At 40.3% G+C, this 25709-nt stretch overlaps 1 protein-coding gene across 6 annotated transcripts in view; it reads right to left on the bottom strand.

Moving 5' to 3' along the window:
• SLC25A21 (solute carrier family 25 member 21) overlaps positions 1 to 25709 on the bottom strand; it is a 559911-nt gene that overhangs the window by 326468 nt on the left and 207734 nt on the right. The window contains exon 2 of one of the 6 annotated variants that reach the window (XM_089309350.1): positions 17790 to 17941. The exons of 4 other annotated variants lie outside the window; for them this stretch is intronic. The gene's annotated coding sequence lies outside the window, so the exon portion shown is untranslated. The remainder of the gene's footprint in view (positions 1 to 17789; positions 17942 to 25709) is intronic. One more of the 6 variants, XM_089309351.1, reaches the window with a different exon arrangement.

Here is a 25709-nt window from a genome sequence, read left to right as displayed (position 1 = left end):
ATCAAAAAACGGATGGCAGTATTGTTCAAGAGGTCATAATAACTAGGTATAATGATAGAGTACTTGGGAAAATTTCCCGAAGGGATTATTTTCATATACTGATAATTTCCAACTTAGTGATGAAAGGAACTTATCACTTGGATTGATATTGTAAACATTTCTTATTTTTCAGGGTAACTCTTTCTAGTCGTCCTAGAAGTGCCATGATGGCTAGAAGTATATGTTGCTATTCAAATGGGCCAGTTGACTTGTTGGTGGTCTCTTGTGTTTCTAAATTTTGTGATTTTTATCTACAGGCCCTCTCAGAGCAACTCATCATTAATCATGGGGACTTCAACTGTGGACACATTAGAGATGACAAACCAAGATTAAAGATGTATGATCAATGTGGTTAAAAAACCCTTCTCTGCTTAATTTTTCATATCTACCCATCAAAACTTGCACCTCTGGTAATGAATACTTAAATTTTTTTTCTTTTAAGGGAGTAATCCATCTTGTGGATGATATCTGTGAAACAACTTAAGGACTGTTGCCTGTGAGGGGGTGGGACATAGAAAGCAGTTTCCACAAAGAGAAAAAAAGTAGAGATTGTTCAAATCCCAGCTTGGTCCTACCCTTTGGTGCTGGTCAATAAACTTGGTACCAGATATAAACAAAACATTCCATTCAACATTATGTCAACCTTCAGCAAAAAGGTCATCCATCACTGTGCAATAATGTTCTGAGCACCTGTAAAATCTGATGTGCATTCTTTCAGGCCATTTTTTTCAACTTTGTGTCTGTCAGAGATACCCCCCACTATATACATATTATTTATGTTGGGAGTAGCTTTCTAAATGTCACCCAAATGAATTAGCATCATGCTGAGCCTTGGAGTTAAGAGAGTCGCCATGTGCATTTATGTGTTTTCTCTCCCTGAATACTGACACATTTATATCCTTTCCCCGTCTGCTCTGGCTTTGGCAGAGATGCATAGTACAAGCAGTTTATTTTACTATGACATGGTGACAAAATAGAACTTTATTTATGTGAAGCTGGTTAAAAATGCCCTGGCCAAAAAATATGACACCAGTTAAGGAAATCTAATAAAACCTCTTGTAGAAATGGTGTAAAGTATAGGGTTTTATTTGGAACTTAATGAGGTTAGTAATGCATACTGTACCTTACTGTGTCTACCAAATAACATCAGGCTTATGTTGCTGAATGTTTTTTTTCTAAAAAGCAGCCCAATCTTTGTTAATCAACCACTCTCGGCTACCTAACATTGACTCACTTACTCATTCATTCAACAAATAAAATACGTATCATACATATATGGGGGCACAGAACAATAGAAAGGAATTATGTTAGTTTTTAGGACATGGAATCTCAAACCACTTTTGTCAATATTTATGAATTCCTATAAGGGCCTTAGGAAAACTAACTTACTAATCAGGGATATCCATCAAAGCTGAAGGAGAAAACAAAAAGATGAAAGGCCTAAAATTTGGTATTATGAAATGTTTGCACTAAATGTTTCTATCATATAACAAATGATTTTTAGAATGACAAAAAGAGGCACCTTGATTTATACATGATCCTGTGTGGACTGGCCATATCCACACAGGATGTATAAATCATGTAAAAAATACAAGTGAAATTTTTAGGTAGCCCGAATTTCATCTACCTATATGCACACAAGCAGAAATGAAACCAGAGTATTTCACCTGAATGTGTACTGTTTTTCAATAGTGCCACATTGGAAGGATAACTGCAGATTCAGATAAAGCTGGTGCTCACAGTAATTTTGGTCCTCGTGTCTAAAATTGCCATCTGAGAAAGGTTTATTCCTCTCCTCTTCTTTCTCGCCTCACTTCCAGTCTTTACTGCTGCTAGCAAAGACTCAGAGACCCCATATAGGGACACTGCAAACCCTGGGAGACCCTAGAGAGCAAGAGGTGCCTTCCTCAGCGTTCAGCAGTCGCATAGAAGTATTCAAAACTGGCTACCAGTGAACCAGGCTGGTTGTGGCAGGGACTCTGAGTTCTGGTCCTGGCTCACTCATAAACTTGCTATGTGACCTTGGATGGGGAATCCACCTCTCTGGATTGTATATCCTCATCTATAACCTAAGAAGCATAGGAATGAGGTGGGAACCACAAGTAATCTCTGTAGATCCTTCCTGATCCATAGTTCTGAGACAGTATAGCTTCCTTCAAGACAAGCACTAGGTCAGAAAGCACCTTGCATCAACTATAATCAAAATGACACAAAATTCCCAAAATGAAAAATCAATCATATTGCCTAAAGAAAAAAATTTTTAAATTTAATGTAGAGTGAAAATGTTTAATGTAGTCCATAGATGCAGTTCTAAGAATATAATTATTGAACTAATTCAAATTTCAAATGCTGCTGCTGGTATAAATAGAACACTGAAGCACCCACAACTGTGATGAGAAAAAGGTACCTGTTGAATGACTTTCCTTTCACTAGAATTCATTATGTCCACTTAACAATTAGCATTAGCATAGGCCTCCAGTCAGGACCTGAAGATGGTTTTATTATGTAGAATTTGTTACCATAATGACATTTTTCATTTACATAGAAATTTGCTTATTTTTCATTGTTATACATATTTTTCTCTCCTGTGGGAACTCTAGGTAAAAGTCTAATATTTCCATAGGAAGTTATAAAATACAGTGCTGACTAACTTGAACATACTTCAGTGGTCTTCAAAAAGTTCATGGAAAAATGCATATTATGAAAAAATTCGGCGTGAAGTTCTAATTTTTTTGCACCAAAACAAATATATCTTCTAATTCCACTTCCATGATCTATTTAAAGCCACGTCATCTAAAAGAGCATGGCTGGGCTACACATTAGCACAAAATAAAGGAGGAACACCTTCAGAAATTACTTTTTCTTTCTTTGAGATATAGAGTTGCTGACAGAGAGAGGGAGAGACAGAGAGAGGTCTTCCATCTGCTGGTTCACTCCCTCAATGGCCACAACAGCCTGAGCTGAGTTGGTCCAAAGCCAGGAGCCAAGATCTTCCTCCAGTTCTCCCATGCAGGTACAGGGGCCCAAGCACATGGGCCATCTTAAACTGCTTTCCCAGTCCATATCAGAAAGCTGGATCAAAAGAGGAGCTGCTGAGACTGGAATCGGCACTTCTATGGATTCTGTCGCTGCAGGCGGAAGCCTAGCTGAATATGCCACAGAGCTGTCCCCCCGAAATTACTTTTTAAGGGTTACTTTTTACCCTATCACCAGTCTTGTATCATACACATGGACAGCTACAGAAAAGGATTCAAACAGATGTTTCAAGGTATGTTTGCAGAGGCAATCAAACTACTAAAAACTAACAAGGCTTCCACTGCATCCATCATCAGCACAAACAGGCACCCTGCCTAACTCCTTGGGACAGTGCTCAAACTCAGCTCCAGTCCCAGTAACACTGAATTCTATGTTTCCGCTCACATTTATTTTGCATAACAAGAAGCATGTCTAAACCAACCATTTAGCAAATTTTGCTTTTAGTAATTTCAAAAATTAAACTTCTTGACATCTTCCTATAGGAATGTGTTTCATTATGATAGTTTATACAACAAACATCAAATGCCAGTACAGAGGGAAGCTTCCTGACATCACAGAGATATTTCAAGTTCTTAACTGTTTCTGTGAAAAATAACCTTGTCTCCAACTGCTGAGACCTTACTGAAATATGGGGGACGGGCAGTCTCCTCCCACACAGCATTAGCTCACTTACATTTGCATGCATGCACACTTGTGCATGTGCGCACACACAAACATACACACACAGTCACATACATGCAAAGGAGCTGGAAAGCAGGAGGACCCTGAAAAGGCCACTTGGTTGTTAAAAGCTTACACAAGGCTGCCAAAGGGATGAATCAGAACAGAGTGGACAAGCCAAAGCTATGTGATGGAGCCTCCAGAAACAAGCCCACACTTCAAAACTGTCTTCTACAACTAGCTTCTTGGTAGATTAACACACTCCCTAAGGTCCATCTGTTTAAACTGTCTTGCCAGACAGTGCCTGTTGATCCTACAAATGCCTAGTCTTTTAGTTGTCCAGAATATAAATGGTTCTACTTCACACAAACATGAGAAGAGGAAAACACTGCCATGTGCTGCTTGTGGATGCTTTGGCCATTAGCTGAAAACGTCCTATGAGGGAGTCCAGAGTATGTGGCATAAATCCTAGGCCCATTTTTGCTTTCAGTAGGTACTGCTGCCACAATAAATGTGTTCCAGTCTTCTACAGCACATTGAATCAGGGCACGTGACTCACTGCTTCCTCCCCTGCCTGTCCCCACCTCTCTTCTTCCTCCACCACCAGGAATCCTCTGGTGGAGTGCAGGTAAGTGAGTTGACTGGTTTGACTGCTAGATCCTCATGCCTTTGTATCTGATCCTAATCACTCAAAGCAGCACAGTCTCCTCTCTACTGTTTCTAAAAACAAACCCTGAGAAATGTCTTTAAATCTTCTAATCCCTGATAATCCCCACTGACTGCAGGTGGAGGAGGTGATGCTTCACCTGCTTTTATGACCTGAGAAATAAGGTTTCTGAGCCTGAGCATGCCCAGTCTTTGCCCATGTATCAGGGCCTAAGGCTTCTTCTAAAGGGCAAGTCCCTCAGAAAGTAGAAGTGATGAAGAAATGGCATTGGTGTACTATCAGCAAGTGGACTGAGATACCTACAAGGGAAAAACATGAAAGAGTGACAACCCAAGGGCTGGCTCAATTCATCTACACATATTTGTTTGAATTTCCTGAATCTAGATGCTTCAGTTGAGACCACAATCCCTCTGCCAATCATCAGCAAACATACCAGCACATGATGGAGTTCCAGTATTTATTTAGTAATAATACAACCGGAGACCAAGAATCAGTTTGAACAATTATCTTCTCCTGGAATATTAAGAGAAAATACAGCATATTGGGGTAAAGATCACTGAGCTTGGAGCCAGAAGAAATGGCCTGGAGTCCTCCTGCCACCCTCTGACTATCTAAAGTCCAGCAGGTCACTTAAATTTTCTGGCTATTGGCTTCCCCAACTATCAAATTAGGACAAGAACATAGCCCTTGCGTCTCTGCAGGTCTGTTCTGAGCACCAAATGAGATGAGGTTGATGGGAAATCCACAAAAGTCTGTGATGGAAAGGCTCCTGGACATAACTTTTAGGTTTTTTGCTTTGTTTTGTTTTAATCTAGAAGGGCAAACTAGAATCTAATCATTCAATCCAAACTAGTTTTGTGTTTATGTAACCATAAGATATCTTCACTGACCAATTTGTGTCATCCCTATTTTTTGTCACAGGAGCGCTTTCCTATCCAATGATACCTTATTTATTCAATTGTTTTGTCTGACCACATAACCACTCACAGACACGGATTTGTGACAGAGAAAGTTATCTGGAATTTCTAGAACAACAATTGAGAACAAGCCAGGACGGGGAGATTTGTTCTCATAATAGAGAAGTAGATTTCTAGTAGACAGAAAGATGAGGACAGGTGGAGGTATTAAACAAATTTCCATAGTTTTCAAATTATAAGATTTGTACTTGATTTTTTATATCTCAAGAATGTCTTTTTATATAAATTTCCTAGTTTATAATGCAAACTCTGTACTGACACTGCCCTCTTGCCATCCCTTTTCTTTAATAGTTTGTCCTCCTGCCCCAACCTGCACCTCAGTCCTGTCCATCCTTCCCTTCTCAGACACTCTCCTCAAAGGTGGCCCCACCATTATTCTCTGATTTCTTCTCTGGCCTGTACCTTTACAGCAAATCCCTCTAGGGCAAGAAATGTAAAGCCAGAGGCTGCAGTTATATGCACAGCTCTGCTCAGCAGCACCAAACACAGTTATAGCCAAAACAAGCAAGCAAATCTGTGGGAACACCTATCTAAACAGATGTGGCGAGTCTGCTCTCCAAGCCACCCCAAGCACAGCACCACTCTCGTCAGAGAGAACGCTTGCTTTTTGCCAATAATCAGAAAAAGGAAAGTTCATACAATACAGAACACAATTACCTCACTGCTCACATGGAATTCTGAGAGCAATGATGGTCTCCACCAATGAAAAGGGAACTAGTATTCCAATTAATCAGATTCCATTGAGGTGAGAAGGTTTGAGGTGGTGGCGCCCAGACTTTCATGTGCAGAACAACCAACCTGGGTGAACTTGCAAAAACTTACACGCTGATGGCTGCATAAAGAAAAGAGAAAATACAACCCCAGAACATCTGATTCTGCAGGTATGGGGTAAGACCCAGGCATGTATGGCTTTAGCAAGCCTTCCCCAGGTGCTTTTAATAAAGGACATCCACAGACTTCTCTTTGAGACACTACTCTGAGGCTTTATGGAGACAGTGACCTATTATTATTTGTGACTGGAAGATCTTCCAAAAGGGCATGATTCCTAGGACGTCTTGTCACTTCACCTCCAAGCCTGGTGCTGGTGTCATGACTATGCTTAGCTTCAGTCTCCCACAAGCTCAGGGGACACTCCCCTCCTGGTCACACATCCCCATGGTTGGTTGAGGAATGGATGGCGGCTTAACTTCCCAGTTAGTTGACACCCAAAGTTATGGTCTGTATGGGTGAGGAGCAAGGGAAACACAGGCCCTTGCAGAGTCACGCAGCAATGTGTTACAGATGCCATTTTGCATGTGAATGCTACATGAGACACGGGTGGGTACATTCCCTCTGTAACAGTGAGGAGGTGAGAAATACTCACAGAACCCCAACCCCAAACTCCTTGAACCCAGCAGGAGCAAGAGCAGTTGTGAGAACTGTCTCTAGGACAAAAATGGTCCCTTCTGCTTATGTCCTAAAACAGACTTAACCATTGAAACAATGATAGAAGAGAATTAGAGCCCAAACCAGTCTAGGAGCAGTACCACCTCTTGGAAATATTTCCAATTTATTCCCACAGCCCTAGTCTGAGTTTTTCTTCTTTGTCTGGACAATGGCAGCAGATTCCAAGGTGGTCTCCACTATCTCCTACCACACACCTGCTGAAAAATTATCTTACTCATGTATAAATTACTTATTTTTATAAATATTCTTGGTTCCATCTTTTAGGCTGTATTCTGTCACTTGGTATAATGTCTTAAAAACATAATCAAACAGTGTCAAGTTTAGAGCCGGTGCTGAATATCTGGAAACTAACCAGAAAAGGCAGTGTTTTATCCAGAAAGTAATCTAGAAATTATCCACTAGTTTGATCACAAGTAATAAAATATCATGTAACCAATCAGCTTTTTTTATTGCTTATGATAAGAGTTCCTTTTAGGGGTTATGCATATCAAACACAATGAAATTCACTTTTAATAATTTATAATTTTACTGCTTTCCTTGACTCTAGAATTTGAGATGGAGGTAGTAGATACGTTGTTTTGGTTGAGTTAGAAATTTTCTTTTTGGTAGTGGGGTAGAACTAGTAACATGAATAGCAGTAATTTTAGTTTTTGGCAGGAAAGTTATTGTGAGACCTGAGTTGGCAGCCTTTGAGTTTTTGTTTTATTATTCCATATATTTTTTTTAGTCATTAAAGGGGTTGAAAAGTCAAAATGTTCCAGAAATATTTTCCACTTTCTTTTGGTCACAAAATAGGTCCCCTTTCCACAAAAGCTTAGTACAGATCCCCCTATAGTATATTAAAGAGGCTAACAAAACGATAAGTGAAAAAGCTATTAAGCTTATTCTATTTTTAAAATTTTCCCCCTTTTCCTGTTTTATTCCCCAAAGTCATGCAAAAATGCTGCTTAGATCATGTGAACAGAGGATATAAAATGGCCTTCCCCAGATTATGGTGATTCTGAACAGCATGTTAGCAAAGAAGGTATTTATGGCTGACAGAGTAATGGGAAAATTTATATTTTTAAATAACAGATTGTTCATGAAGGGACCATAATAGCTCTATCTGTCTTTAGCACAACAAGATATAACATCATGCATGAGGTGTGGTCAAAAAGACAGTTGAATCAACATACATGGCCATAGGGGCCATTCCATCTGTTATTCTGAACCCTCTTGGTAGAAGGCATTTTTGGCACTTTGCTAATGGAAAATGGGGCCAATATAACCTTTAATTTTGTCTGTAAGATGACTGCCAATGGTTTGCGAAGAGGAGTGCATCTACTTTCATTCAGGGTCAGGGCAGTCTGGCTCCAACATGACAGGCCTGCTTCAAGGAGCACCAGGAGCACCCAGGTGACCCCTTGTTACTCTGTGTAACCCAAAGGAATCATCACTAGAGTATCACTGCTTTTTGATCGAGAGGAAAGTTGCTAAGTGAAATGCAGGTACACTCAAAATGCTTGGTGAGGAATGACTTTTCCTGTCCACTAGGTTTACCGCTTTTATAATTCCACAATATTCTTTTCCACCTCTCTCTTGAAACCTCTGTGAAACTGCTCTGTTGCTACATTTGCAAAGCCTATTTAGTGCCTTCATTTTCCAACACTTCTTATAAGCACATGTAATTTCCTAGCCTGAATCCATGAAAAACCAAAATGGGTAAATGTATTTTTAATGAATATAGTGTTATTATTTTCTCATAACTGCTAATTTTCATGGGCTCAAAGCAAATACCAATAAAATTTTCCTAAGTCTGTGCATCCTAATTGGTGAATCAGTAATCAGCACACAGAGCATAAGCCAGCACAGATGAAATGCTTGGCAACCTTTCCACGCAGCAAGTTAAACATTTTTCTCTAGATTCGTGTGACCTCATTTCTCAGCAAACCCTTTCTTTATGGACTCTACAAAGAGGATCCCTCACATGTGTTCACAAATTCTTATTTCAATGTGGTCCACATGAACACCCTCTGGGTGACAGCCATCCCAGAATGCCTCCTTCAAGTGCTAATCTCCAGGGTGGAACAGTCAAGCCCTGGAATCAGGAGGGGCTTTGTAGCAACATTCGAGCCTTGGTTTGCAGCATTTGAACAAGTTACTTATGTCCATGGGAAGCAGTTTCCTCAGTTATAAAACAGGAAGAACAATCCTGGGAATAACATACTAATGTGGTAAAGCTCTTACAGGTCCTCTTATGAAAGGACCAATAAGAGGACAAAGTAATATTATCGGTACCTTGTCAACACTCAAATGTTTAGCTATTATGTAAAAGTGACTATAAATGTAAGTATAATCAGTGCCTGCAATATAATCACATAATCCTAGTCAGAGTGTTCACCCATAACCATAGCTTAGTTACACATTTCAAGAAGATGAACTAGTCAATATGAGTATACGTATCTATTCAGTTTTCTGACATTAGAATTACAAACTTGCTTGTGGTAGGGAGGGTAACAGTTTTTTTTTTTTTTTTTAATATCTGGCTCATCAATTTAGTTCTGATTTTTTGGTTTAGTTTTTTCCCCCCCTCCATGTAGATTTTTCTATAAATAGGGAGTACTTTTCTAAGTTACTTGAAGAAATAGCTCTGGTTGGGCTCTGCTTTTGTCTTTCAATGATGTGTTTCACATTCTATACGAAAGGTTTGTGGTTGCTTTCAAAGGTCATGGACACATTGCTTAGAAGATGTGTTAATTTGATTCTTTCCACAAATAGCTGTTAGCTTTGTCTCCCTTTTGGAATCCTCACAATTGATAAAATTGATCATGCTCCCTTTTGATCTCAACCTATGGAATACTGTTTGCTTTAATCAAAGGCCATCATATTTCATATCATAATCACCCTGACTTTCCACAAAAACATAATAAATGTGCAATTCCACAGTTGTTATCCATCTTTCCCAATCCATGCAATTTAAAGTTGTGGGCTTTTAAAACATTTTTTATGTCTCTTTTCAACTATGTCAGTGAATCTTGGTTATGATTTTTGATATTTTAAGGCTCAGATTTTATTATTTTTAAGCATTTTCAATAGACATTTAAATTGCTTAATTCTTAACAAAAGACCAAGATCTCATGGGATAGTGATATTTACAGAGAATTTCATAATTTCTAACATTCCATTGCTTGAGTAGTCTCATTTTGGTTTTGGCATATAAATATACACAAACTATATATAGATATATTTTCCAAGTAAGAACTGTATCATTCATACTTATTCCTATTAGAAATCATAGTAGAATGTTCTGGAGCAAGTTCAATATTCCTGGAGTACACTGGGCCAGACACATTTTCTTTCTCAATTTATTCCCTATTCTCTCATCCTCTTAGATTCTCATTAAATTATGACCAAGAGATTAAAAAATAAACTGCATTATATAAAACAGTCCTGACCATCTGATTACAGTTTGTGGATATGCTTTGGATCTCGGATAACTACACAACACATAATGAAGCAGATGGCAGTAGAGACTGACCAGCCCCATTTACCTGAGGCACTACAGTCATGGTCATGACCAACAACAGATTTCCATCATCAAGGTGGCTTCTCTCTTCCCTCTGTTCTTTTGGCTCATTTGCTACCCTCAGGATAGTATCCCCCACAAAAGGTGTGTGCCAGGGCAAGGCGCCCACCAAGGAAGGAGTCCGTTTTGTTACAGACATCCCAGCAACTCCCAACCATTTGGTCCAGAGAAAAAGATCTCCAAGCAATGTACAGGAAATTCCCAAGTTGATGAAAGGAATGGTTTAGGAGTCTATTAGGAGTCTATTCTCTTCTCTCCTTGTTTTTCTCTCTTTCATTCCTTCCCCTTCCCTCCCTCCCTCTCTCCTTCCTCCCTTTGACAAAAAGGGAGAAGGGGAGTGGGAGGAGGAGCATATGAAGGAGGCAAGTGTGAGTAAAAGAGAGCACATGTGACAGCATGAACACTAGCTCCCATCCCCTTGTTCATTCTTCAGTGCCCACAATGGCCAGGCTGAAGCCAGGAGCCTGAATGTGGGTCTTCTCCTGGGGTGGCAGGGACCAAACTATACCGCAGCCATCAACTGCTGCCTCCCAGGGTGCACACAGGCAGAAATCTGGAATAGAGAATGGAGCCAAGGCTCAAATCCAAGCACTCTGATATGAGATGTGGTATCTCAAGTGTTGTCTTAACCATTGTGTGAAATGCCTGCATTTTTTTCTACTCTGAGATATATGAAATAAGAGCCCTTACATGTTGAGTAGATTCAGCGCATCCCCAGTAATCGGGGGTCAATGTCAAGAGCTTACCATTTTCCAAAGACTGTCTCTCCTACACCTATAAGGAATGTCACTGCTTCTCCCCTCCTCTATACTCTATGCTCATACCTCCAGCTCACTAAATTCTATAACTTCAAGGTTCAAATTGACTGCTACCACCCCCAAGTCTTATAGGAAAACTTGATTTCTCTTTCGTTCATGGTGGGTTAATTTTAGAATGAAAGCACAAGATTTATGAGTTGGAGATCTGTATAAATCACTTCTAAGTGGTGATCGGCTACATTTTTATCCTTCACGAATCCACAGACTTGACCCTCCAGAAAAGGAATAACATAGACTTTCCTCTCCTTCATATTTGTGGTTTCTTTAAACTCTGGAGCTTAAAGAAAAGTTAGCAGAATTCTTTCTTTTAATGAAATTCTAAAATTCTACCAAGTACTTCTACAAGGAGCCCTTCTGATGGGCAGCTCAAAAGGAGCAGAGCTTTATCCCTTTAGTTTCTTCTTTTTGGACAGCAGCCCTTGAAGGCAGTCCAGAGAGAACTGAAAACCTCTGTGTAAATTCTTATTTCCCTAAGTAATTAATTCCTTAACTCCATCTAAATATACCAGTCATCAAATTAGACCTGGTATCATCAGCAAATCTTGTGGGAGAACTTGATTTTTCTTCCTTTTTAGTGATAAATTTTAGAATGAAATTTTAAGATTTAACGTAGTTTTGTTTAAATCACAACTAACTGGTGATAAGTTACTTTTCTAAAAAAGATGTATTTATTTGAAAGGCATAGTGTAAGACAGGGAAACACAGACACAGACACACACACAGACACACACACACACACACACGCTCTTCCCTCTGCTGGTTCACTCTCCAAATGCCTTCAACAACCAGAGCTAGACCAGGATGAAGCCAGGAGCCAGGATCTCCATCCAGGTTTCCCACATGGGTATCAGGGACCCAAGTACTTGAATCATCCTGCTTTCCCAGTGACATTGGCAGGAAGCTGAGTGGGAAGCATTCTAGCCAGAACACAAAAAGGCGCTCCAATATTGGATGCCAACATCACAGTGGTGGGTTAACCCACTGTACCAAAACACTAGTCCCAATCAATAAGTTTCATGAATCTGACCTTTGGTAAGGGGACAAACATAGACTTTCCTCTGTTTCCAATTCCCACAAGTGAATACTTTCTTCTCTAGATCTATTGTCCCCTAATTAGGCAAGAAGTGGCAAATGTGCAGGGATCATGTCTCTGTTAGTCATCTTTATACAATACCAAAGGACAGCCCTAAACATGGATGCACTTGCTGACCACTGTTAGGGTCATTAAGAAATAATATCGGCCGGCGCTGTGGCTCAATAGGCTAATCCTCCGCCTTGCGGCGCCGGCACACCGGGTTCTAGTCCCGGTCGGGGCACCGGATTCTGTCCCGGTTGCCCCTCTTCCAGGCCAGCTCTCTGCTGTGGCCCAGGAAGGCAGTGGAGGATGGCCCAAGTGCTTGGGCCCTGCACCCCATGGGAGACCAGAATAAGTACCTGGCTCCTGCCATCGGATCAGCGCGGTGCGCTGGCTGCAGCGTGCTGGCCACGGCGGCCATTGGAGGGTGACCCAACAGCAAAGGAAGACCTTTCTCTCTGTCTCTCTCTCTCTCACTGTCCACTCTGCCTGTCAAAAAAAAAAAAAAAAGAAATAATTTCATTTGAAATATATGTAGTCCCTTGATCTAAAGATGACAAAATGTTTTTGTACCTATTAATCATGAACAACCCTTCCCAACACATAAAGTGTGGATGATGCATGTACTCAACAAGCAACTCAGTCCTTCTCTTAAAAGGTACCTCATACTTTCATCACAGATCTCTATGCCCGTGGAAACGATATTAAAAAAACGTTTCTGCTTTCCCAATGATGTACTAATTAAATGTCAAATGCACACAGCTGAACATATATGCAAAGTGCGTTCTGAGTATTGGAGACACGCTGATGAAAAGTGATGGGCAATTTTCCCTGTCCTTGTAGAGACTGCTAGTGGGCCAAGGAAAATCAGGACTGTGCACCTCTGTGTATATGTGTGTCTATGTAACTTAGTCCGCAATAATGCAGAGCTTGACAACAAGACATCTGTTAAATAGTCACCCAGAAAAGTGCCACCAAGGAGGGGACCTTTGTCCTATGAGCACCTCAAGCTGAGCACTCTAAAGCAAGAAGGCTGGAGGCAGTGGCCAGTGTAGGCTTTTCTATTAACTGAGAATAGCAAGAAAAGCAAGGGGGGGAAGAGAATGCACTACCAAAGGAACAGAGTATCCAAAAGTACTAGGAGGAGGGTGCTTGGCAAACACAGGGCCTAAGAGGCGGCCAGTGAGAAATAATCCCACAAGGTGAGGTAAAGTGAAAATGTTTCTGAAGGCAAAAAGGTCAAGAAAACTCGAAAGCCACTTCTTGTGTTATTAGTCCATCTGCAACCCGATTCTTTTCCCTTTGCAGCTCTCTCCTCCGACTGACAGCACAGCTAAGCCCCTTGTCTGAGAGTGGGAGGTCTTGCTGATTGACAAGCAGTCGCTGGTGAGTCACAGTCAGTCATTCCTGACAAGCCCGGCTTATTATTAAACGTAGTGGAGCAGTGAATGCAATGGTTAGAAACAGAATGGAGAGAGCCTGAGAAAGGCAGTGAGGCAGCCTAGAGGAAAGCCACCTCCGTGGAGCAGGAAGTCTTTTCTCTTTTCAGAGCATCATCCATCATGCTGCGGGAAACAGCAGGAACGTAACCTACTACTTCTTAATAGGCTTCTGCACAGAGCGTGGCTTTGAAGCAGCAGCTGCCCACAGTAAATTTCACTGACCCTTAGAGCCTTTCTCCAAGTTTTCCAACTGTTTTGTCTCCTGAGCTGCAGCTCAGTGTTGGGTCCAAGTTCCAGCACCTGACTAAACTAAGGAGCGTCCTCGCATGAGAATGGAAAGCGTTCAGCGATGTTGTCTTTTCTGTGCTACCCCAACAGTGAGACATGATGCCATTCCATCTGGCCATGAAGTGTATTCTTTCCCAGGGAGAAGCAGCCCAGCAAGGGATTTGTATTTTAGGGTCTGGTATTTTACTGTACACATATCAAAGAAAATACAGTGAAATACAGCCCAGTCCCGAGATGATGCAGCCAAGGGGTCAAGTCTTCTCAATAAAGCAGAATTAATAAGTCCAAAAAGTCCAAAGGCCTTTAGAGTTCACTAAGACTTCAATTTTTTTTTAATTGTGAAGTTGCACAGACAAAATCAACAGATGATATCAGAAATCAAGAAAGATTGTGTGGAAAGATGGTGTGGAAATCAAGAAAGTACACCTGAAAAAATGCAGCTTTTTTTCCTGAAAATTTTTTTTTTTTTTGACAGGCAGAGTGGACAGTGAGAGAGAGACAGAGAGAGAAAGGTCTTCCTTTTGCCGTTGGTTCACCCTCCAATGGCCGCCGCTGCAGCCGGCGCACCGCGCTGATCCGATGGCAGGAGCCAGGATCCAGGTGCTTTTCCTGGTCTCCCATGGGGTGCAGGGCCCAAGCACTTGGGCCATCCTCCACTGCACTCCCTGGCCATAGCAGAGAGCTGGCCTGGAAGAGGGGCAACCGGGACAGAATCCGGCACCCCAACCGGGACTAGAACCTGGTGTGCCGGCGCCGCAAGGTGGAGGATTAGCCTATTGAGCCACGGCGCCGGCCTTTCCTGAATATTTTTCATAAAAATTCCAATTAGATTTTAAGAAATACGGTTCATATATATATATATATTTATATATACATATACAAAAGATCCAAACTAATGCAAGCAGTCAATACGCTGCCTTCGAGGCCCAAGGTTGATGTTTTACACTGTCTGCTAATAGAGTTTGCATGCTGAGCTGCTTTTCCACAAGGAGGAAAGAGATTGATCTGCTTAGTTCTGTCTTTGAGCCCTGACCCCACCCACCCACCAGCTGTGAAAGGCCTTTGGAAACGAGGAGCTGTGACCACAGACCACGGTGAATCTACGTGGCATGTGGAGGCCTGAAACCACTCTCTGGTTTTTATTACTGCCAATCAAGTGGGATATCAGGGTCCAAGAAATCCCTCAACAGTCTTATATACTTCAATTCTCCCACCCCAGGCAGCAGATAAAGGTCATCAAAAGAAGGGTTTTCTGGTGGCAGAGACATTGAGTCTTGCTCTGCTGAGTGCAATGCCTCTCGGGTGGGTGCCTTAGAGCCTCAGGGCAGGGCACAGGAGTCAGGGCTTCAGATCCAGTCTCTGGTTACCTCGTGCAGAGATCCGAATATCATCCTATGAAACTGGCACAACTGAACAGTCAATGAAGCCATCTTCTTTGGATTCTAGTTGAAGGTCAGAGGGAAAGCAAAAATGATATAGCAATGATTTTTCATTATGAGGAGAAATTGATCAAATATATCTACCTATCAGTTAGGATTGTGGTCAAAACTATAATAATAATTATCCCAGTGACCATCAGTTGAGCAAAGACCATAGCTATGCTCAGAACTTTTCACAACTTCTCTCCTTGAGACTTGGAATGCTTTGGTTGTCCGGGATACTATGCCCAGAATGGATGTCCAAGAAACATTTGCTGAGGGGACTGTGAATGTATGGAGCAGTCCAAGAGCATGATCTACTTACATACATGAAAGTTTCTGAGTCAGGTTCATGTCACACATGTATGGACCTTTTAGCCAACTTGAAAGCAAAGGAACTACTCAATTTCATATTTTAATTACTAGTACAATAAACCCAACTAATTATGAACTAATATGATCCAATAACAAGAGGGAATTAAGCCAATAATTACAAATAATAACTAAGGACTAGCATTACTAATTAGCACTCTATCCTCATAGGCTGAGTCAAAAGTGACAAAACAAGAGTTCAGGGTGAGGGAAGAACCAGGTGTACTCAGATCCTAAGGACAAAGTTCTAAGATTCAAGACAATTCCCATTCCAGGCATACAGAGATTAAGCCAAAAATTGATCTTTTGTTTAAATATTCAGATACCTTCGATTTCATCTAGGTCTCTTTCTGCTGAACTGAAAGTAAAAGTAAGAAATGACAACATGTAATAACATTACTAATGTTTCACTTGGAAGAGATTTTTAAAGAAATTCAATTAAAACTTCCAGCTGTTTTACATGTATACAAGCTATATTTATCTATTCATTTGTAAACTCAACATGAATGCATTAAGTATATTAAAGCAATCCCTGATAATAGATACTCAAAAACTTCATAGCAAGGGTAAAAAAATCCAAAACTGCCTGGAGTGGAGTGGGTGTTTGGCCTAATAGTTAAGATTGTGGTTAATGTCTGTGACCCACATCAGAGCGTCTGGGTTCAAGTACTAGTTTCATTCCTAATTCCAGCTTCCTTGTAATGCATATACATTTTTAAAGATTTATTTATTTGAAAGAGTTACAGAGAGAGGTAAAAACAGAGAGAGGTCTTCCATCCACTGGTTCACTCCCCAGATAGCTGCAACAGCTGGAGCTAAGCTGATCCGAAGCCAGGAGCCAGGAGCTTCTTTGAAATCTCCCAAGTGGGCACATGGGCCCAAGGACTTGGGCCATCTTCCATTGCTTTCCCATGTGCATTAACAGGGAGCTGGATTGGAAATGGAGCAGCCAGGACTCAAACTGCTGTGCATATGGCACGCCAGCACTGCAGGCCAGGGCTTTAACCCACTGCACCACAGCATCTGTCCCTGCAATGCATATTTTAGGAGGCATCAGGTGATGGCTCAAGTAGTTGGGCCCCTATCACTCACATGGGAGACCTGTATTCAGTTCCCTGCCCCAGCTCCCATCCTGCATTGGTACCATTGTGGGCATTTGTGGAATGAAACAGTGGATAGGAGGTATATTTCTATCTCATGCTTCTTAAAGAAATATTTTTAAAATTTCCTGGAGTATGTGAGAGATGCAGGCATGGGGAAGAAGATGGAAGAATAAATTGGAACTTGAATGTGGAAGATATTAATCAGGAACAAATTAATCAAATTCACTCAGTAGGCATGAAAGACTAAAGAATTTGGGGCAGAAATAAACTGTTACACATTTCAGGAAGGACAGTCTGGCAGCTGTGTATAATATACCTGGGAAGTAGCAGGCAGCAGGGCACCTGGGGGTGGTACATGCAGAAGCGAGATGGAGGAAGAGAAAAGGAGTGAGAGGTTGAAGGAGGGTGGGAGCATTAAACCAGGAAGTGAGCAAATGGATGTGAGGAGCACAGCAAAGATGTGGAGACCAAAAACTTGCAGCAGTAGGAGGCAGCAGGTGAAGATGCCACCAAATTGCAGGCTAGGATGACTGGCCAATTCCACTATCAGAAATGGGGACAGGGTGAATTTACGACTTTCAGTAAACACTGACGTAAAAGTGTTCAGCAGGGAATGAAGAAGACTGATCTGGGCCCAGGAGAGAGGTCAGGGTCTATTTTGAAGTCAGTCTCCTGTGGTTGAAAAGTAAACAAGTCATTGATTCAGAAAATAGTGTATAAATAATAAGAGGAAAGGTTTAACTAGGAGAACTTAATGTAAAATAAATTATAATGTGTATTTTTTGAAAAAAGATTTATATATTTATTTGAAAGTTAGGGTTACAAAGGGAGAGAGAGAGAGCGAGTGAGCGAGAAAGCAAATGAATGAGAATATAGATTTCCCATCTGCTGCCTCACTTCTCTGACGGCCACAATGGTTAGCGCTGGGTCAGGCAGAAGCCAGAAGCCAAAAGTTTCACCTGGATCTCCTCCATGGGTGGCAGGGCCCAAACACCAGGACCATCTTCCACTGCTTTCCCAGTCATTAACAGGGACCTGGATTGGAAGCAGAGCAAGAACCGGTGCTCATATGGAATGCTGGAGTCATAGGCAGAGGCTTTATCCACTATGCTACAACACTGGTCCTGTAAAATGTAGTTATTAAAGGAGTCCAATTAGATTGTAAAAAGATCCAAGGAAAGAAAGTGAATGGAGAAATGAATTGAAAGCTCACAAGAAAAAGGAGAAAGAAAATAGCACAAGAGAATTCACTTAAAGGATGAAGGTTGGGAGCCTAATTGCAACAGAAGGAGAAGAGGGGCAAATTCAGTTTCAAATCAAAATGGGCAAGGAAAAAGCCAAACACGGAGGGAGCTCCATTAAGGAAGAAGTTTGCTAAGATTGTTAAGACTATTTAAAATGGCTCTATTCATTTTGGTGTCAAAGGCTAAATATGAGGTAAGGAAAAAAAAGGGCAATATTTTAATAAGAGGACTTGACAAACTCCCAAAGAAATGAGTAGAAGTGAAATAAAATGACACTGGGATGGGCTCACCAGAAATATTTGTTTGAAAGATGGAAAGAGCTTTGTTTTCCCAGTGTTACATAAACTAATCACCAGTATTTAAAGTTTACTGACTCTTGGTAATCCCAACTTCTAGAATGACTTAGATGTTAACAGACGTGCTCTGGCATTGTTTCCACGCAAAGTCGGTGACTGCCTCTTCTTGTTAGAAATATGAGTCACACTTTCTCTTGAATATCCCCTCTACTCCTCCCTTTTTATTTGCTAATATAATTCTGAAAGACTTTCATTTTGACACATCTTCTAGATGTGAGATCTTGACTTTTAAAACAAAGGAGTCACGTGTATTATTTGTTTCTGAAAAACTTCAGACAGTTGCCAAATATACTGAAAGCTTATGTTTTCTGAGCTTCCAAATACCTTGGTATGAAAACTTACATACCCTAGAAGATTGGGCCATTTTGAAGCCCAATTTTGAAAGAATATAGAAAGACACCAGTAGCTGCATAAGGGCTGGTGTTGTGACTCAGTGTATTAAGCTACTTCCCAGGATGCCCACATCCCATATTAGGAGTGCCTGGGATCAATTTCCGCCTCTGCTTCAGATCCAGATTCTTGCTAATGTGCCTGGGAGGCAGCAAATGATAATCTAAGTACTTGGGTCACAGCCACCCACATGGGAGACCTAGATGGAATTCCTGGCTCCAGGCTTTGATCTGGCCTAACCCTAGTTTTTGTGAGCATTTGGGGAGTGAACAAGCAGATGGAAAATATTTCTCTCCCTGCCTCCTTGCCTCTCTCTCCTCTCTAGCTTTGCTTCCAAATAAATAAATAAATCTTAAAAGTAAAGGCTACTAAACAGCACTCTGGCCTCAGAATCAGCCCTTAAGGCACGCGGATCTGGCTGAAAAGCCCATGAGAGTATTACAGGCATGGAAAGCCAAGACACTCTGGCAAAAAAAAAAAAAAAAAAAAAAAAAAAAACAAACCCTAAATGAAAGATCTCCACGAGTGAGATCCCAGTGGAAAGAACAGGTCATCAAAGAAGGAGGTACCTTTCTCTGAAGGGAGGAGAGAACTAGAACTTCCACTTTCACTATGACCTTGTCTAAATATGATAAGAGTCGGTGAACTCAAAAGGCTTCCATAGCCTTGGCAACTCATGACTGGAGCCTAGGGAGATTACTGATGCCATAAACAAGAGTGTCAAATTGTTAAATCAGCAACAGGAGTCACTGTGCACTTACTCCTCATATAGGATCTCGGCCCTTAATGTGCTATACATTGTGATTTAATGCTATAGCTAGTACTCAAACAGTATTTTTCACTTTGTGTTTCTATGTGGGTGCAAACTGTTGAAATCTTGCCTAATATATACTAAACTGATCTTCTGTATATAAGAGAAATGAAAATGAATCTCGATGTGAATGGAAGAGGAGAAGGAGCGAGAAAGGGGAGGGTTGTGGGTGGGAGAGAAGTTATGGGGGGGGGAAGCCATTGTAATCCATAAGCTGTACTTTGGAAATTTATATTCATTAAATAAAAGTTAAAAAAAAAAGTGAAGGCTACACAAAGCTTAAATTTAATGGAGGTACAATGGGTTGGTTATCTGATCCAGTGCAATATGTATGTCTGTCATTTTGTGTCACTGAGTAGATTGTAGTGGGTAGAACTTGATGACAGAGTAGGGAAATGGAATATGCGGAAAGGCATAGGACACTCTGCAGTGTGTTTAAATGTATTTCAGTCCCTTTATGTTGGTTTACCAATTAAATTGCATTATTTTTTCTTTTGCCAATAATAAAGGCAAAGATTATAAGAAATCTTAACATGTACTAATTACTGTACCATATTAAAGTTGCAAATATGAAACTGGAAATTTCTTGATCCAAAAAGCTATATTTCAAGCAAAATATTTTTTTTAAGTTCAAGAACAGTATCATAGTTCTCTAGGGATATAAAAAATGAATGCAGAGTTTGAAAACATAAAACAAGAATTTGGGATTCGCATTGTGGTATAGTGGGTAAAGCCACTGCTTGTGATGTTGGCATTCCATATGGGAGCCAATTCGTCTCCCAACTTCTCCACTTCTGATCCAGCTCCCTGCTAATATCCTGGGAAAATCAGCAGAAGACGGCCCAAGTATTTGGGCCCCTTGCACCCACATGGGAGACCCAAATGAAACTCCTGATCCTAGCTTCATTCTGGCTCAAACCCTGTTATTGCAGCCATCTGAGGGGTGAACCAGCAGATTGGAGATCTCCCTCTCTGTAGCTCTTTCAAATAAATAAATTAATTAAAAAAAAACAAACAAAAGAAATCATGCAGTAAAATAAAAACATAACAAAATTTTGACCTAGTGTTAGAAAGAAGAGCTAATGATGGTATATAACATTTCAGCTAAAAAACGATCTGACCAGAGTCTGCTGACTCCTAAAGACCCATTAAGGATGTGGTGCTGACGATGATGGTAATGTTTCCTACCACTTTTAAAGAACTAACTAATCACTTATTAGCACATTTAATCTCAACAATAATCCTATAGAGAATATACTTTAATCATCTGCATATTGCAGATGAGGAAACTGAGGTTTCCTGGAACTTCTGACAGGAGCTTAAGACCAGTCAGAAGACTAAAAACATACATGAAGATTTGACTGCTGACATCAAAGAAGAAACACCTACGTTAGAAAGATGCTGTAGAATGTGGAAACACAGCTGATGACATCACAATGAATTAGCCATTGTAAACCAACATAAACCAAAGAAAGATGTGAGGATATTATTTTTTCTCCCAACAGGTAATTTCAGTGAGTAAACTTGAGCCTATTTTTGAATATGTTCAAAAAGCTCAAAGCTACACGTTTCTTCTCAGAATCTTCTTATTGCCTATGATCCCATTTCATTTTGTTTAGCCTACATTTTAGTCATCATTGAAATTAAATGATTAACAGTTCCTTAAGAACTAACCATAGCTTGTAGATGAGAATAGATCAAAACGTAACTCCATCTAGAAACTAAAATGGAAATTTCTTTCCCACAATTGCAACGCTTGTAAAAATAACCCAAGTTGCTCAATTAGTCCAGACTTATAAGAGTATATACATTAAGGTTTTACAAATTCAACTGTTAAAATGTTAAGATAGTCTTGCTCGGCTGAGGGAGCACCTAGAAAAAGTTTTGTGATTCAGTTATTTCCAGGAAATATGTCCAGGGCACACATATCCCCAGTGTCCAAACTATGCGGTGATCCAGACAGTTCTGTCACCTCTTTGGCAACACTACATGTACCCCCAACAGATGACAAAAGAAACCTAGGGAAGGTTGTATCAGTGAGGTGATCGAGCAAGTTATAGGATAAAGAATCAAAGTTCAAAACTCCCTGAAGAAGTAGAGTCTCAGGAAGAAACCAACTCAAAATGAGAGTTGGGAAAAAAATATCTGCATGCAATGCTATGGCGGGGAGGCAAACCCTCCGCAGTCCCTTGCCAGGCAGCGTCAGTGTAAACCAACACCTCAGCCTTGGGAATTTTTGCTCTAGATCAAAAGGACAGCAGCAATGCCATCTGCTGTTTGCTTAGAAAAATGGTAAGAGCAGATGTTTCCATGTGCTGACCTGCCATCCCTTGATGAAGAGGCCACTTGAAAAATAATCACGAAATAGCAGAAGAGAAACATTTTGGTATAGCAGACCACCAATCATGCAGCACAGGAGAGAAGAAACATGCAATGTGCCCATAAAATGATTGTAGGCAAGTTTCCAACCAGTGGTGGGGGTGCCCTCACATGCACATTGCCACAGGAAAATACCTAAAAGAGGGAACAGTACTGGGCAGAGCCCAGCCAGAGCATTCCCTATGGTCCTGAGTAATTTTAGTGAGCAAAGCCCACCCAATTTTTTTAAATATATTTAAAAAGCTCAGCGCTACATATTCAGTTCTTAGACTTCTCTGTGTTGTTGTCTATGCTATCAATTGATTTTTTTATAGCCTACATTTTAGGCATCACTGAAATTAAATGATTAGCGGTTCCTTAAGATCAAGCCATGGTCTGTAGATGAAAAAAAAAATTCAAGTGCAAAGTGCTGGTGCAACGTGAGGTCAGGGTATGGTGAGAGGATCTGCTTCTCAGCTCACCTGCGACCTGAAGCTCTGAGGACCTACCCTCTGGGCGAGGCTGATTCAAGTCGGGGCTCTCAGATGTTGCTGAGTCATCTGCCAGCTACCAGGTGGGACAACAGGAGGTTGGCCTCAGAAGGAACCAAGTGTCATTCAGGATTTGCACCTAAGGCGTGCTCCCCTTGCTTTGTGGCCACACCTGCCACTCTGTAAGTTCATTCTCTTGCTTTGAGAGCCTTGCATGAAAAGTGCTACTCACCTCTTCTTGACTCTCATCTGGAAGCAAGTCCTTAGGCCCATTTCCCACAAGCTAATCCTCACTTCTGCCTCTCAAGCCATCTTCCCAACCAGAACACATTTACTCTGGAGCAAATATTATTCAGGAAATCCAGAGTTTTAAAACATCATGTTTTCCCTTTGTGCACCCAGAACAAAACATTTACATGACTTGTTTCCTTTTAAATACATTGCTTTCAAGGCACTATTTTTTTTCAGACTTCATCCTCTTTTAATTTATTTTCCGATCTAGTGATCTGTTGCCTAATCTATCCTCAATAGTTTGGGTTTTGTAATTCAGGAGGGAGAGAGATTTGGCTCAATTTAAAATGAACATTTATTTTCATTCCAGCTAAGAAGGAGGCATTTTCTATTGAACAGAGAGGAGAGCTCAGTCATATTTTCTTTGCTTAGCACATAGTAAAGTTTTAAGTGTTTGAATAAATAAAAACGGATTTTCAGGAGAGGTTTTACCGAAAATGCCTGCTGTATCATAAAACCACCAGAAACAACACAGAATCTCTCTAAAAGTGAAACACAAATGCTGGTGGGTACCTTGAGCTGCAGAAAGGCTGCCAAGTCCTCCTGAACCCTCAGGGAGGCAAAACGGTTGGTGATACCTTTCCTCTCTCACTGCAAGGCAGCCTTCAGAGGAAAATGTCACAGTTTCCATACATCTTAGGGCAAGTGAGGTCTTGTAGTAAAGTTTGTTTCCTTAGACCCTAGCAATTCTACACCACAATATATGACACTATTATTTGTACCACAAGGCATTCACCAAAAGACACAGGAAGAACTGATACGAGTATTACTTCATGTTCAAAACTGAAAGAGGAAATCCAAATGGCCAACAGATACATGAAAAAATGCTCAGGATCACTAGTCATCAGAGAAATGCAAATCAAAACCACAAGGAGGTTTTACCTCACTCCAGTTAGAATGGCTTTCATACAGAAATCAACAAACAATAAATGCTGGTGAGGATGTGGGGAAAAAGGTAGTTTAATCCACTGTTGGTGGGAATGTACCTGGTACATCTACTGTGAAGACAGTATGGAGACACCTCAGAAATCTGAATATAGACCTACTATATGATCCAGTCATCCCACTCCTGGCAATCTACCCAAGGGAAATGAAATCAGCATATGAAAGAGTTATTTGTACCTCCATGTTTATCGTGGCTCAATTTACAATAGCTAAGATATGGAATCAATCCACATGTCCATCAAGAGATGACTGGATAAAGAAATTATGGTATATACACACTATGGAGTACTACACAGCAGTTAAAAAGATGAAACCTTGTCGTTTACAACAAAATGGATGTAACTGGAAAACATTATACTTAGTGAAATAAGCCAGTTCCAAAAGGGCAACTACCATATGTTCTCTCTGATCTGTGGTAACTAACACCTAAAAGGTAATCTATTAAAGTGAACTTGAGACTTTGAGATGCAATGACTTTGAACAGCCCTTGTGCCCACTGTTGAGGGACAGTTGTTTCCCCCCCACCATACTATTTGTTGAACTCTTTACTTAGTATAGGGTTAATCTTCTGTGTATAAATTTAGTTGAAAATAGATCTTAGTAAAAACTAAAAATGGTAATAGGAGAAGGAGGAGGAAGAACTGTGGGAGTGCAGGGGGGGGGAGTGCGGGGGGGAGAGGAGGAAGAATTGCTATGTTTCTAAATTTGTATTTATAAAATGTATGAAGTTTGTATACCTTAAATAAAAGACTTCTGGGCAAAAATAAATAAATAACTGAAAAAGATTTTATGTTCTTCAAAGTGATGGTCTAATTGGTACAAACATATATCACAAGCTACTCCCTTTGGCATTTTAGGAATTCCTCTTTCGAATATGCTCTCAGAGTTTTTCTCCACCACCCTGCTCCTTTCATTTCCAGATACTCCATGGTCACAAAGCTTTTCTTTGGCGATTAATTTGAACTTTTAAAATATCAAAATGTTATTTGGAGGCAAACACTAGCATGTTCAAGCTGGATACCATTTGGTTAAAATCAAGACATGATTATGAAGTGCCATGTGAGTGACTAGTTGTTTTCTTCCATGACTGACATTGGCTCAAAGGATATAACAAAAATATCTTGAGTAGCAGCAGAACTGCTAAGACCATTCTAAGATAGTCATTCCAATGTATAATACTTGTCTATTTAATTTCTATCTTATGGTGACACTCATGTCTTAGAGTATAAAATCTAGCATAAACTATATCCACACATATTTGGTATGATCTAGAATACTACAATTACTTGATTTGGGAGACCAAGTTTTGCATTTGGTACATCACTTCCTTGTTAGACTTGATTATTCTTAACTAATTGGAAGTCAACGTCCTTCCCCAAAAACATAATCCCAGAGCCTAAACCATACAGGGAGCACAAATCAGGACCATTGCTAGGCTCACTGCTTTATCAGCAAATTTACTCTTTACTAGTTATTCTTAGTCTTTAAAAGAGAGTATACCATAAGAAAACCATATGCTCTAACAAGTTAGACAACTTGATGTTGGTATTTGCCAAACATAAATATTTGCCAAGTGCCCGGTCCTTTGAGCTACTCAAACAAAGTAGAAAAAAAGATCTTTGCCCTCAGAGTTTGTATTACTATAATGAAAAAATGCAGCAAAAATATCAGTAAAAATTAACATTGAAGATAACTTTTAAAAATTCTTATTCACTAACCATACACAAATTTTTAATGGGTTAAATAACAAATCATGGAGAAAAATTCAAGCCCCCAAAAAACAAATCGATAATGTCTGTGTATAGATTAAAGTTGTTCTTCAGGTGTCACTTTCTGTAGAGAGGAGCATGCTATACAAGACAAAGAATCTGTAGAACTATAATCTAGCGAACTATAGAGTCTCAAATTAAAGGAAAT

The sequence above is a fragment of the Oryctolagus cuniculus genome, chromosome 12, assembly GCF_051225735.1.
Source record: "Oryctolagus cuniculus isolate XC-2025 breed Fujian yellow rabbit chromosome 12, ASM5122573v1, whole genome shotgun sequence".
NCBI classification, from domain to species: domain Eukaryota; kingdom Metazoa; phylum Chordata; class Mammalia; order Lagomorpha; family Leporidae; genus Oryctolagus; species Oryctolagus cuniculus.
Note: the sequence above shows the minus strand (reverse complement) of the source record. Positions and strands in the feature narration are given on the sequence as shown.